The sequence below is a fragment of the Leptonotus elevatus genome, chromosome 4 (genome assembly GCF_054856555.1).
Source record: "Leptonotus elevatus isolate MCC_2025b chromosome 4, RoL_Lele_1.0, whole genome shotgun sequence".
Taxonomy (NCBI): Eukaryota; Metazoa; Chordata; class Actinopteri; order Syngnathiformes; family Syngnathidae; genus Leptonotus; species Leptonotus elevatus.
Window position 1 is genome coordinate 10573092 of NC_141242.1, and position 13843 is coordinate 10586934.

At 38.3% G+C, this 13843-nt stretch overlaps 1 protein-coding gene and 2 long non-coding RNA genes across 3 annotated transcripts in view; 2 read left to right on the plus strand and 1 right to left on the minus strand.

The window, feature by feature from the left end:
* Positions 1–9068, minus strand: part of insc (INSC spindle orientation adaptor protein) — a 38737-nt gene extending 29669 nt beyond the window's left edge. Inside the window, exon 1 of the mRNA XM_086073974.1 lies at positions 8664–9068. The gene's annotated coding sequence lies outside the window, so the exon portion shown is untranslated. The remainder of the gene's footprint in view (positions 1–8663) is intronic.
* LOC147175467 (uncharacterized) overlaps positions 4–13843 on the plus strand; it is a 34990-nt gene continuing 21150 nt past the window's right edge. Inside the window, exons 1-2 of the long non-coding RNA XR_015094611.1 lie at positions 4–82; positions 3009–3169. This is a non-coding gene — a long non-coding RNA (uncharacterized LOC147175467). The remainder of the gene's footprint in view (positions 83–3008; positions 3170–13843) is intronic.
* On the plus strand, positions 10030–12761 carry LOC147175468 (uncharacterized). Its single transcript, XR_015094612.1, has 2 exons — positions 10030–12354; positions 12628–12761. It is a non-coding gene; the product is annotated as an uncharacterized LOC147175468 (long non-coding RNA).

Sequence of the window (13843 nt, forward strand, 5' to 3'; positions counted from 1 at the left end):
ACACACACACACGCACGCACGCACGCACACACGCACACACGCACACACGCATCTCCTTCCCCTGCTGCTCCACCCCAGCCAGGTAACTGTGTAACTTGTGAATCCAGTGGAATTGTATTGTTTGTTTGCCCTCTATTCCATACCTATAATCATTTCGTTGTGAAGTAGCATGTCTCATACGGCACAAACAACTGAGCATAAATTAGCCGATATTAGCCACTAGTTTAAAATGCTATATGCTAATTCAATATTAGATAACGTAATAACCGCCACAAACTAAGACTAATGACGGCGAAAGGAAGCGGTCTGTGATCCGTGCATTGAAAAGCATTGGACTTTGGATCATTGTAATTTTATTTGTAGGGATTATTTTGACTTCAAAATGTAATGTTGTTTGTGTCTGGTTTGTATTATGCTAGTAGCACGTCATTGGTGATCGAAGCATTTGCATTGAGTTGCGTTGTGGAAATATCAGGAATGCCCGGATGTTTGGAATTGTGAAAAATACCCTTTTGCCTTCTTGTAATGACAACAGTCAGTCTTATTCATTCTCATGCCATTAGTCTGTTTGGTTACAATTGGTCTATTTACTTAGCCATTGTAGCATAATGCCTAGAAAGGAGAAGCTGAAACGGGGAAAAGAAAAGGAACTACAGCAAGCAGTCAAGGGAAGCATCTCTCTGCTCTCTTGGATAAATCAAAGACGCATGAAAATAAAAGGTCAGACTCGGAGTCAAGGACAGAGAGAGTCATGTTAACCAGAGTATAGCACCTTTTAAAGATCCCATTTTAATATTGATTTGCTCCTTAAGATTAATTGTATTGAAAAATCTTTTTTTAAGTAGTTTGTACTAAATCAGCAGGCATGAAGCTATTATTAGCTAAATTATTCGCTATTATTTAACTGTAAGTTACTTCTATGCTACAAGTCTTGCAGTCATGTTGCCCTAATAGGCTGTTATTAAAACTAGCTGTGGGGTAATATTAATTATTATTATGTGTGTGTAATGTTTATTTAATAACTTCTATTGACATTTCCGAGCATTTCTGATATGTCTCCAACGCAACACAATGCAAATGCTTTCTTTACACGTTGAAAACAAACAGCAGATTGTAATGTTTTTTCCTGTGACTATCATACAAACGACATCTCATCACATTTTGAAATCAAAATAATCCAAAATCCTCAAAAATCAAATTACAACAATCGAGTGACGTCATCTCGGAATTGTCAGTAAGGTATATATATTCCTTGTGCAAAAAAGTGCCTTTTTCCCCCCCCGAAACACTTGCCCCCCAAAATCTCTGTGCACGCCACTGCCGGTACTTTTTACTAGGGATGCCCGATAAACCAATAATTTAGGTGTCAATGTCGATAACCGAAAAGTAAGCCGATAATTATTTGCAAAATTAACTAATTAAATATACTTTGGTGTCCTACTATAAGTCTCACATACATGTAAAAAAAAATGTAAATTGTGTTACGCACCATGAAGCTGATATTTCTGTTTCAAAGACAACCAGTAACTCATTTTAAGTTTGCCAAAACAAAACAGTCATGTTTTAAAAATGCAACAAAACACAGTAAAGAACGCCCACACTGGCGACTGCATTATGATGTCACAAATATGCAAAACTACCATAGGAGAGGGGAGGAATTGAGGAGTTGGGCACAACTTGAGCCACAACCACAACAGATGGACCAAATCTATTATTATCGGCGGATTTCTTTATGATCTGGTTTATCTGTATGATGTCAAATTTGTCGATAATTGCCGATAATTATCGGCCACCAATATTATCGTGCATCCCTACTTTTTACGTATTATCGGTATTATAAGTCTTTGGTGCAGATGCAAAAAAGTAAAGCTGCTGGATTGTGAGAATTTGTATTTCCTTTTAATATGTTTGTCTGAAAAGCCACTTTTGGTTTGTTTTGTTTTTTCTGCACATATTTTTTCATCTTTATTTCTACGCTGGGAAAATACTGGCAGTTCCAGTGCTCACAGTGAGAGGCTACGGCAGTAAAATATGTCATGTAAAAACAATATTAATGCTGCTCCATGCTCGTCTTTAAAACCTTGCCAGAGGTTTTTGAGTCATAAACTCAGGAGAAACCTGTGTACAGCCTCCAAGTTGGACGTGGAGTAAGTATAGCCTGTTCAGCAGTCCTATATGATAAAAGCACACATTGAACGTTTTCCCTTTTCAAGCATTTTTGTGTGCTTTAAGTGCTGCTTTATCATCTTTGTTGTTCTGAAGAAGCCACAATCTTCCACCCAGATCTAAATGACTGCAGTGGGTAGCTGTATTTTACTCAAAATCTCCTTGGCAATCTTCTCATTTCATGATTTGACTTTCCCAGATGGTCTGCGGTTTGTTCTCTTTGGCAAAGATCATGCGTGTGAGTGGACTTCATGGCTAGAGATACTGTAGGCTTTTTGGTAGCGCAGGGGGTCCTCGGTTTACAACAGAATTGGTGGCAACATAACTTATATTTGTCACTAACTTAGTACTTAGTTTGTCAAAGTCAAAACTACAGTAAAATGTGTATGGAAAAAAAACTTCTTTACCATGAATCTAAAACAATTGAAGAAAAAAATGGAGAAAAGTATGGTTCAAACTGTGTGATAAACATCTACATGCTAACTTTCTCGGACTTAGGAACCTCACTGTCACTATTCATTGTATGCTTTATGAAAATATGGTAGTGTAACGCCACAATTAAGCTTCACTTTCAATTTCTTTTGCAACTCATTTAGGGAGCAAACTCGTTAGGCAGAACTGAACTGTACTTTTAAAACCAAGGTACAGACTAGACTGCACATGGTTTCAGCCCATTTTTGGTCGCCGACATCTTTTATCTACCACCCTGAGCTTTTGTCTGAGATGGCCAAAATGGTACAAAAGTATCCAACAGGCTTTTGTAGCACTTTCCATCATCCTCGCCGTCCTTCTTGTCCCTCAATCAAGCTGCGAATGACTTCACTCGCATTTATGTCGCACAGATACTTCAAGCAAGATGGAGAGTCTCACAAATGGCATCGGTACCAGTGTTACATGTCAGGAGGACCCAGCGACGACCATCGCCGTTCTATACGGTGTAATTTATAGGCATGCTGAGCATCTATCAACACCCACCCACGCCACGCAGATTCATGGATGTGCTGTGAGTGAACGCCGGGTGCGCACGTAACATTTGTTAAAATGTGAGAGACAAACCCGAAAACAAAAAAATACATGTTTTATCTCGTATACGTCTCTCAACACCGAGACTGATATGTGAGAAGCATCAAGGTGCCACAGGGCATCTGGAATGCAAAGATATTGAATAATTTTTTCAATCAACCAATCAGATTAATCGTTCCTGATCATCTTTTTCTTTTTTTCGCTGACTTTGATCGCAAGGGAGGGAAAATGCTTCAGACAATACATTGTAGCAAAACATTCTCTCCTATAATGTTTTATTGTACACTAGCAATATATAGAGTATGTAGTGACTAGAAACCCTGCAGAAAATTGGAGGGATTGAATGTTTCTCAATGTAATTGTTTGAGCAAGTATCTGAATGTGATTGGATGAAAGAATCGTGGGCGGGGCCTGCTGGGAGCGTATGTGACTGTCGGGCTTGTGTTTGGAGGTGCTCAACGCGAGTTGATATTAAGAACAAATTCAAACATCCTCGATTAGTCGAAGAACAAATTCAAACATCCTCGATTAGTCGAAGTCGACTTGACCATCCTGGGAGAGAAGATCAGAAAGAACAAAAATCACTTTTATCACTCTACTTAACAGGTTAATCACTTAAGATAATATTTTAGAGACGACGTACAATTAGGCCATTGCATGCACAAACTCAGGCTGATAATGTGTGTACCTGGTTTAATAGTCACGATTGTTGGCCCCAACTGTTTTCCGAGCAGGTCGGGGAAGAAAACTCCTTAAAACACCCCAAACTACAGGTCAATCTTTTCGAGACGTAGAATAATCTGGCCTTTTTCTAGATTTTAGGCACATACCGCTTACCCGAACACATCAGGGAGGATTTTTTTTTTTTTTTTTTTCAACAGAGCCCACACCACAGGATAAGAGCTCAGGATAATATTTCAGGTACATCTGAAAATCTGGCGCCTTTGCTGACATTGATCGCAAGGGATGCTCACATATTCAGCCCGATTGTGATGTCATCATCACCGCTTAATGCTCAGGAGGCAAATCCACAGCTGTTTGACATTAGGCGGCGGGGGTGAGATAGGTGGGCCGGTTCCTATGTGGGAGTGTTTAGGCGAGACGGCTAAAACAGGGAAGCATGGGAGGGAGGATCCACCGAGCCGGATCTAAGCCCTGCAACACGCACCGACCGCTTCAAGGAGGTTTCATTTGGGGCGTTTCCCAGCAGCATCTCCAGCAAATGTGCCAGCCAAATGGGAACCACATGGGGGTCAACAGGAGTAAATAATACAAAGAATGCACAGGAGTCTGTGCTGCGATTGATATGCATGCTACTTTAAAAAAGTCACAAGCGCTTTTTTTGGTAACACATGTGGATGTTTAGTGGCTTATAATGCCGACAAAATGCTCTGCTGTCATGATTCATTCGAGAGAAAAACAATACAAGATGTAAAAAATAAATAAATAATTTAAGTGGAAAAAACCCCAGTATTAATGAATAATAACAAAACCCATTCTAAATCATGTGTGAAGGGGTTCTTTTTATTATTAGAATAATCAGATGATAATAAATAAATAACATTAGATGAAATTGACTATTAAATAATAATACTAATAAAACAAATATAAACATATTAAAGTAAAATAAAATAAATAAAACAACATTAAATAAAGTTTTTAAATAAGAGAAATAAGATTAAATAAAAGTAAATAATATGGGCTAAAATTACATAATATTAAAATACTCTTATATTAAATAAAAGTCCATATTAAATTAAACAATAACAAATACTAAATACAGTTAATTGTATTCAAAATGTCATAATTTTGAAGTTCATGTGTAAAAATATAAAATGCTATTTAATTAAGGTAAATGCAAATAAATAATATTCAACTAAATTACAGTATAGAAAACGAGATCATGTTAAAGGTTAAAAGTAAATAAGATAATTAAATAATACAACATTTCAATAAAACTACATAATACTAAATATTGAATGCAGTTGAATAATATTAAATCAAAAATGAAGCAGTGATAATGCAGTTAAATATTACCTAAAATATAGTTTTGTTTAAAAAACTAAATATTGAACAAAATAGTTTGGAGTTGTTCGAAAAGTTAGTCTCCCTAAAACAGGAGGTATGTATATTCAATTTGACATGTATCCATTATGATTCATCTCACTCAAAAGGGAAAGTAGTCGGAAGGAGTCTGTTGGCTTCTATCGAGCGACAAGCGCAACCTCAGTAGATTTCAGTCCAATTAATAGATGGGCAGAAGAAAGGAAGTGGGGTTAAGCCGTAGGGCTAAAAAAGCAGAAAGAAAAAGCAGGTCACGATCGGGGAAGCTCGGAGCTGCCGTTCTAATTCAAGCGGTCTGATATTGATTCGCTTGGCGGCCTTGGAGCACCGTGCCGGCTGCCATATTGGAGCCACCTACGCAAAAATTTATACCTGCACTCTCCTAATTGAGTCCAGCGCTTAGTCCACCGCCGACGTCGCCCACGGTGAAGCTTCGTGACGTATGCGCCAAGTGCATGTACATCCATATTTTGTGCTGCCGGATTAAGTCATGTCATGGTTACAGACTGTCAACATTTAGCCTAGATTTACAACTGCAGGTCCAAGTGCATAATTCTGAATGAATGCCTATATGCCAGTTTATTTTTTTATTATGTACTATGCAGATTTAGAAGAGGCCCTATTCCAATCTGAAGAGATCGTATTCCATGTGTTTTTAACCTCTTTACACCGTCATGATGCTTCTGACAGTTGTCCCAGTTGGACGCAAAAACAAAATAAAAAATAAAAAAATTGTTCCACTTGAGCCACGCAGTGTAAATCTAGCCTTAGATACTGGAATTATTCTCATGTTATTCCAGTGGGGGACATCAATATTACTTCAGTTGAACCATACTTCCTGTGATCACAGTAATAGATCATCTAAGAGTCTGTTTGTACACTGATGGCGGTTCGTCTGTCTGCCTCTGTCGAGATCAAAGGTAACGTTTGAAGACAGCAGCCAGACTCCCAGACCCAACGCCAGGATGGCTTGTTCCTATTTATCTAAGTTGACCCGGAGTTCAAACGCAAATGAGCCCAATTGGAATCTGACTTGTTCAACTTAACATACATGATATTTTCACATCTCTCCCCAAAATATTGGTCGAATACCGAATCAAATTGTAAAGATGTTCTTTGATGACCCATGTTCCAACAAGTGTTGAGAAACTATGTTAGAAATGTAACATATTCAAATAAAAAACAAAAACGAGCCAACAAGTCAAAGGCAGGAAAATGATTTAGAAGAGAAATTAGAAGAAGATTCCATATTTTTGGGGGGAAATTAACTGCTCCCATATCATGAGGCTCTAATGTACGTTAACCAATTTGCAACTTCTACATATTCACAAAACAACATTACTACAAAAACTAAGTCTATAAATACAAAAATGATGACACATGAACATTTCTTACAAATTGTATGCAATAAGAGCGGTCCTCCCTTTGAGCAGGAACATCAACATGACACATTTCATTCACACACGCCATCAAACTTCAGGTGCCATTGAGCAATCTGCTCTGTGATTGGCTGAGGGTGATAACACAGCGGATGGACGAGTGTGTGGTGAGTTGAGCCTAATTCGCCGAAGGTGCCACACCCTCTCATTCTGTGTTCTTCAGCAGCCTTATTAGAGGTTGGAAATGTGTCTTTTGTGCTGAGCTATCATTTTGGTGTTAGCCGTGACAGAAGAAAACGGCAATCATGTACACTTACAGTAACTTCAGACAGGGTGATGTCATGAAGGGGCCTGACAAATTGAAAATTGGCACCCTTTAGAATCTGTCTTGAGCTTGTAGTTTTTCCAGTGGTTAGTTTTATAAGCGCTAATGTACAGTTCAGAAATTAAGGGAGAAAAGTGCACTTTTTTTCTCCAGTAGTTTGAGCTTCACTAGTATTGCAGCAACAAGCAACAATGACAAACAAAGACGTGAAACCTAAGTACAGAGTCTTGAATTAATTTAAGGGTACCATTAGCGACCAATGACAACTGTGCAAACGATGCAGAGAGTCATCAAGCAACGAAAGTGAGCAGTAGTGCGGTAATTAGAATACACTGACAGTTGTGCAGACGCTGCAGATATTCGCAGCGCCATTTAAAATAATTGTTATAACTTTCAAAGTCCTCTCTCAAGCAAATGCTGAGTACTGCTTTTGTTATCATGACAACCGGGGATGCCGCTGTGAGGAAGCCAGGCCTACTCAGTGTTGTCAACTTAAGGATTTTGTTGGTCTATTTAGTAACTTTTCCAACCCCTCTCGTCTTGGGTTGGACTCCGCTGTTGCAAACTGCCTTTCATTGGTCGAGTGAGAGAGAGTTCCAGCAATGGACGACGATCTTGTCCACTATCACCACAACTTGCGACTTGAGTTGCTCAACAACGAGTCGAGGTGACAGTAGACAAGATAGTCGTCCATTGCTGGAGTTCTCCAATGCAAGCAGGCGAGACTTCCTTGTTTGCAGAGCCGCTCACTCGACCAATGAAAGGCCCCCTCATTTGAATAACGTTTCGACCTGGCAGTATGGATCAAACCTACCAAAATTAAAAATGAATGAATGACTAAATAAATGACTAAAAGTGAAAATAAAAACTAATATAAAAATATAATTCGAAAATTAAATACAAATGTAATTATTTATGTATATATATATTGCTGTTTTTATTTCCATTTATATTAAAAAAAAAAATTAATTTAATTTTCGAATTATATTTTTTTATATCTGTTTTTATTTTCACTTTTATTCAATTATTTATTTATTTAGTCATTTATTTATTTTGAATTTTGGCAGTTTTGGTCCTCCATATTTTAGCAACTAGTGTCTTTTTGTGATGTTATTGGAGGTAGCCCTAACCCAGCCCTTTGCATACAGACTGCAAATGATTTGCACTTGTTTTTAACCATACAATATATCCTTTTATTTTAACCAAGTAAGTTTATCAGATTTGTGTTCAAATACACAATGACATATTTTACACAGAGTCAGTACTATTGTCAGTAAAGTGACGCAAGATCATTATTATTTCAGAATATGGTGCACAATTTTTGTGACATTTTGTTTGGTATTTAGTGTGCCATGAATTTTTTTGAATTCTATTTTATTTTATTTTTTAATTAAATATTGCTAGAATTTCTTTGGAAAAATTCTAATGCAATTTTCAGGCATTGTTTTAGGTAGAAAAAAATTGCATACTTGGTCATTTAAGTGTAAAAACAAGTTATTATTAAAAGGTAAAAGTAGCAGTTTTAACATTAATGAAACAATACCTTTGATTTGAGCGTAAAATTGAATCAAAATTGTTTTCAAAAGTTTTAAAAAGTCTTATATTTCTTCATTTCCAGACAGATATACAACACGTGCTAACATCCGTATTATGTTTACAATCTGCAAAAGTCACATACTCTAGAGGGAACTTTTCGTTGAACTCACCCCCGCAGCCGTGGTCTAAAAAGGTTAAGTGTTCCCGCCGGGATTCATAGCGACACCGTTAGTTTCTTCTTCTGCCTTCTTCACTTCTTCCCGTCCCGGAGCCACGTTATGTAGCCCTGCCGGAGTAAAGCGCTGCACAGACTGGCCTGGCTGGAGAAAGCCCACATCCTACTGTCAGCCAAGCTGCGGAGCATAGTTTGTGCCGGGCCACGGTCCAAACAGACATGAAGCTATTCTATTTCCGTCGACTGCTATGTGAGCACTGCTGCAGATTGAAGGGGTGGGAGAAAGTCTAGCATAATTGCATACTGAGATGTAATTGCACGACAAGGTAAAGAACTTTTTTTTTTGTAAAATAAGACTGGAGAAAGAAGGGAAAAAACATAAATAAATGAGGAGCTGGCTTCCAGATGTGTGGGCAAAGGGGAGGAGAAGTACGCTCGGGAGGGGCTGCAAAAGATGGAGAAAAAGTGCTACGGCAGCAGAATGAAATCCCATTTCGGACCAGGCGAAAAGCTTGTTTACCTTCCTGGGGAAGAACCGCATGCAGACGGGTGGGGGATTGTGGGGAAGGTGAGGGGACGTCGGGTCAGACCCTTTGTTGTTTCTGGACCTGTACCGCCTTGACTTGTCCCGCCGGTGTCTGCTTTCACGCTTGGAAGTGACACCCGTGTGGAAAAAGCGGGGCGGGGGGGGGGCCCATTTTAAAATGGCAAAGGAAAGTTCAAGTGTAAACGGCAGTCAGCTGGTTTGCATTAGCTTACGTAGTGGCTGAACAATTGCGTGGCCACATACTCACACCTACTGTAGAGTCTATAAATATTGGCGTAAAAGCCAACGTAAACAGCTCATTTCCACTCAAGTTTTACCTCATTTCCTGTTAGATGGAACTGGAGCGTATTGGCAACAAGCTCGATTTTATCAGAAGAATTATAGTCCTGGATATACTAGCATATTCCAATTTTGAGCCAAAATTCAAATTTAGAGCAACGCGTACACATTATCGAACAACATGTAACTATCAAAGATGTACGGAGGAACAACTATCGCAAGAGAGGAGAACGTAAAGTAAATGCTGGCGCCTTAAATGAAGATCTACAGTGGAACGAACCGCAACCCTGGATATTTCAATTTAAAGGTGAAGTCAACCTTAAACATTTCTTAACAATAATATGTTATACGTGACCTCACTAGAGCAAAAATTACATTTGTGGAATATGAGTTATGAAACAAAATGCCGCCATTTTATTCATCAAAGGGGGCGGCCATTTTGTCACTAGTCAACTGAAGATGACATCACAGTTGCTCAGGGCTCAGGCAGTTGCAACTCACCTGTTTTCTGAAGTTGAGCTGTGATTGGTTGTTACCTGAGACCTGAGCAACTGTGATGTCATTTTCACTCGACACCAAGTGGCAAAATGGCCGTCTTCAAATATTGATAAAAATTGCTGGAATTTTGCTGCTTAACTCATATTCCACAATATTAGCCAGAATACCGTATTTAGACTAGTGGGGCTATTGTTGTCAAGAAAAAAAATTAGGGTTGACTTTCCTTTAATGCCAAAATCGTTTTTCGAGTAGTACTACTACTGCCTGTCGACCCTTCATCCTATTAGCCTTTTATTGCAATTTATGTCCTTGATGTTTGTATTTTAACACAGAAGTCAATCAATAAAGTCAATTACGACTTGGTTTGAGACACTTTTCAAGCGAGAGGCAATGAGTGAATTTCCAGAAGCAGTAGAGGAGCACACCTCTTCCAAAACGTTCTGGTTTGGAAAGGGCTTTTGTGGTGTTGGATTCTTGGAATGGGACTGGGGTCGTCCTCAATTTTGGACTAAGTTCGGGGGGGTTGGTTTGATTTCTCCTTCACAAAACCTCTCATTTCCATGTGGAGGGGCCCCTTGCAGTGCATCTGTGTGCCATTAGCAGCGCCATTGCGGCCTTGTTACATCACTACTGGGACACAAGCTCCAAAAGTGAAAGAAAGACCACCAAGTTGCCTTCCAGCTGCCCCCCACTCATCCCCACAAAGTACCCAAACGTAGAGATCACATGTACATATTTTCCCTCCGTGTGTGTCGTCCAGGAAAAGTTTCCGTGCGGATCCCAGTGTGGTTGTGGCTCTTCTCCAGCTGGATGCTGAGACGGGGACAAAGGGGCTTGAAGTGAACCCCCATCTCATGTACGCCAATAGCTTCACTCCACCTATTAATCACGCATATCATTTCAATTAGTGAGCATGCCTCTACAAGGGCGTTATTAAGTATTTTCCTCACGTTACAAAATAACATCCTCGCGCTCTGGTTTCGGAAGCAATGGCGACAAATTTCCTGCCCTCGCTCGGGCGCACACTCGCCGCTCATCCGTGCTTCCAAATAGGATCAACTATATCCTGTTTTGCAATTTCACCCTTATTGAATGGGCTCGTTATGACGCTCAGTGCGCAAACGCCGTTGCCAACACCCCCCGATTTGTCAGCCTCGGTTGACGCCGAGCCGTTTTCCATCCAAAACCATGCCACTGTGGATTTTATGGCTGTTTATGTCACTCATCTTTAAGTGCAAGCAATGGCATACTACCAGAAACACAGATTTATTGATTTTTATCTGAAATTTGAGAGACTCCTACATGACGAGGACAAATGGTTTAGACGAATAACAAAACATGAATAACCACCTGTCGTAGTACTATTTATTGCAGAAAGATTTAACATGGAAGAAAAATCATTCTTTAAACAAACACCCCCACACCACAGGATAATCTTTTACAGACATCCGATAATTGGACCTTTGCTGACTTTGATTGGAAGGTGTGGAGAAATCCAATAGTGCAGTGTTTCTCAACCCTGGTCCAGTTATTTAAGTTAACGAAAACTAAAAAACAAAAATTCCAAAAACAATTTCGTTAACGAAATGAAATAAAAACAAAAATGCTTTTTAACAAGCGAAAATTAACTGAAACTACATTTTATGTTTACAAAACTAACTAAAACTAACTATAATTATAGTGAAAATTTCCTTCGTTTTAGTCTTTGGTAATTAATTTAATACATGAGCCTTTGTGGATGATTTCAAATGTGATTTTAAGTATATTTATTTCAATATTAACCGAAAAAAAAGAAACTTTGTCACTGAAGTGATGTTTTCATTTTACCAGGGTGTTTATTAAATATTTATATATATATATATATATATATATACATACACACATTAAAAATAAATAAATAACGAAAACTAATACTGAAACTAACTAAAACTAAACCCACTAAACATCTGATCTCCAATGGACGTTCAGATCATGTCCGTATCGCGTCGGCCGGTCGTGGACCGTATACGTCTATATGACCGGCAAAATAGGTAGACATATGACATCTAACCATGGCTTTAATATGGACGTTGATATGCCGTCCCATCCCCACCATGTTTGTACTTTGTACATGAACACAAAAAAAGTATCACATACGCTGCATTATTTGTGTGTTTTTGTTTTTGGTTAATAAAAAAAATATATACAAATTTTGTATTTCACAGTTTTTTGTTTTTTTGACTCGAAACTTTACGTTTCGACCATATGTGGAAATTCATTCTATCCTGCGTTTGGTATGTACAGTATATAGGCTCCGCCTCTCTAGACTCTCGCACATGTGCATTCACGCCATTCAGGAAGTGGTCCGGCTGATCTGCTCAAGGTAAGTTGCATTAAGATGCCCCTTTTATTTTCTTATAGCCACATTCATACTTTTCTTTTCAATACTGTATTGTGATCTGTCACTAGCATTATCAATTCTTTTTTTTAGCTATGCGTCTGAAAAATGGTACACGTTTAGGCTGTGCGCTGTGCTAGGTGCTAAGAGCTATAGCTAGCAACGCACCGCCACCGTCAGTGTTCGTTGCCACTGTTTACTTGTTTCAAGATACTTTGGTCAAGTAATCATTCACCTCGTCATATGTTCTCTCTTCAGATGTATGCTAAAGCAATGTGGCAGGAGGAGGACAAAGAAGTGGAGGGCACCGTGCCATTCATCTGGACCGAACCATCCGATGGACGCGTAGAAAAGCACACATGGCTTTAAAACAATAAACCAATTGTAACAAACTTGATTAGTACGCTATATATTTTTTTCTTTATTGAGCATTTTCATGCATGATTTCGCACCATTATTTTAGTCATTTTAAGTGATGAATATAGACCTACAATTTGGTCTATATAAAGTGCCAAAAGGATGTCCACATGACCTGTTTTGAACACGATTTCAACTTTGCACAGACGTTTTATATATGTCACTAATCTATGTTGAACTGACATTGATGAAATTACGTATTCTGATATTGCAATCTGTACCCAAATGTGACGTCTTTTCTACGCATGCCCATTACGTAGAAATGACGTCGTTTCTACGACGGCTTACTCAGTGGGAACTAAATCTAAGCATTTTTTGAAAAACTAAATTTAATAAAAACAGAACCACCCTGAAAACTAATTAAAACGAATTAAGTTTCAATAACAAAACCCTAAACGAAAATTCCAAAACTATAATAACCCTGCCCTGGTCCTCGGAGCACACTATCCAGCCTGTTTTCCCTGTCTCCCTATTCCAACGCAGCTGATTCCAATGACAGCTCTGGAAAATAACGGATAACGATTTTCACCTGTGTTGGAATTGGGAGAAATTGAACTTTTTGTGAATAGTGTATTTACAAAATGTTAAACTACAACATAACTAGATGGACCGTACTTACATAACTAAGCTGAAATACAACTATGCTAAATGTTTGCTCCAAACTCTTTTAAAAAATTATGATAAAATGGTAAAACACATCAATGTTGAAAATGTAGTTAAAAATATTAGTTGATGCATAACTATGCGAAAATGTTACTTTAAGTTCTTAAAAAAAAAAGTTTGTTAAAAAATATTCATTAAACAACAGCTATGCTTCAATGTTAGGAAATCATGTTTGTTATAAAGTGTTTCTGAAAATATAAATATGCTACCAAAATAGTAAAAACCGTTAGAAAATAACCTTAAATTTTTACTTTTTTATGTAACTGCACTAAAATTGTTTGTTAAACTTTTGCATATGACAACATGGTTATCTTGCTGTTCTAAACATACAGTGATGGCACATTGTAAATTCCTAGGAACGTTGTAGGAGCGATGATTTGAAAAAGTAAACACT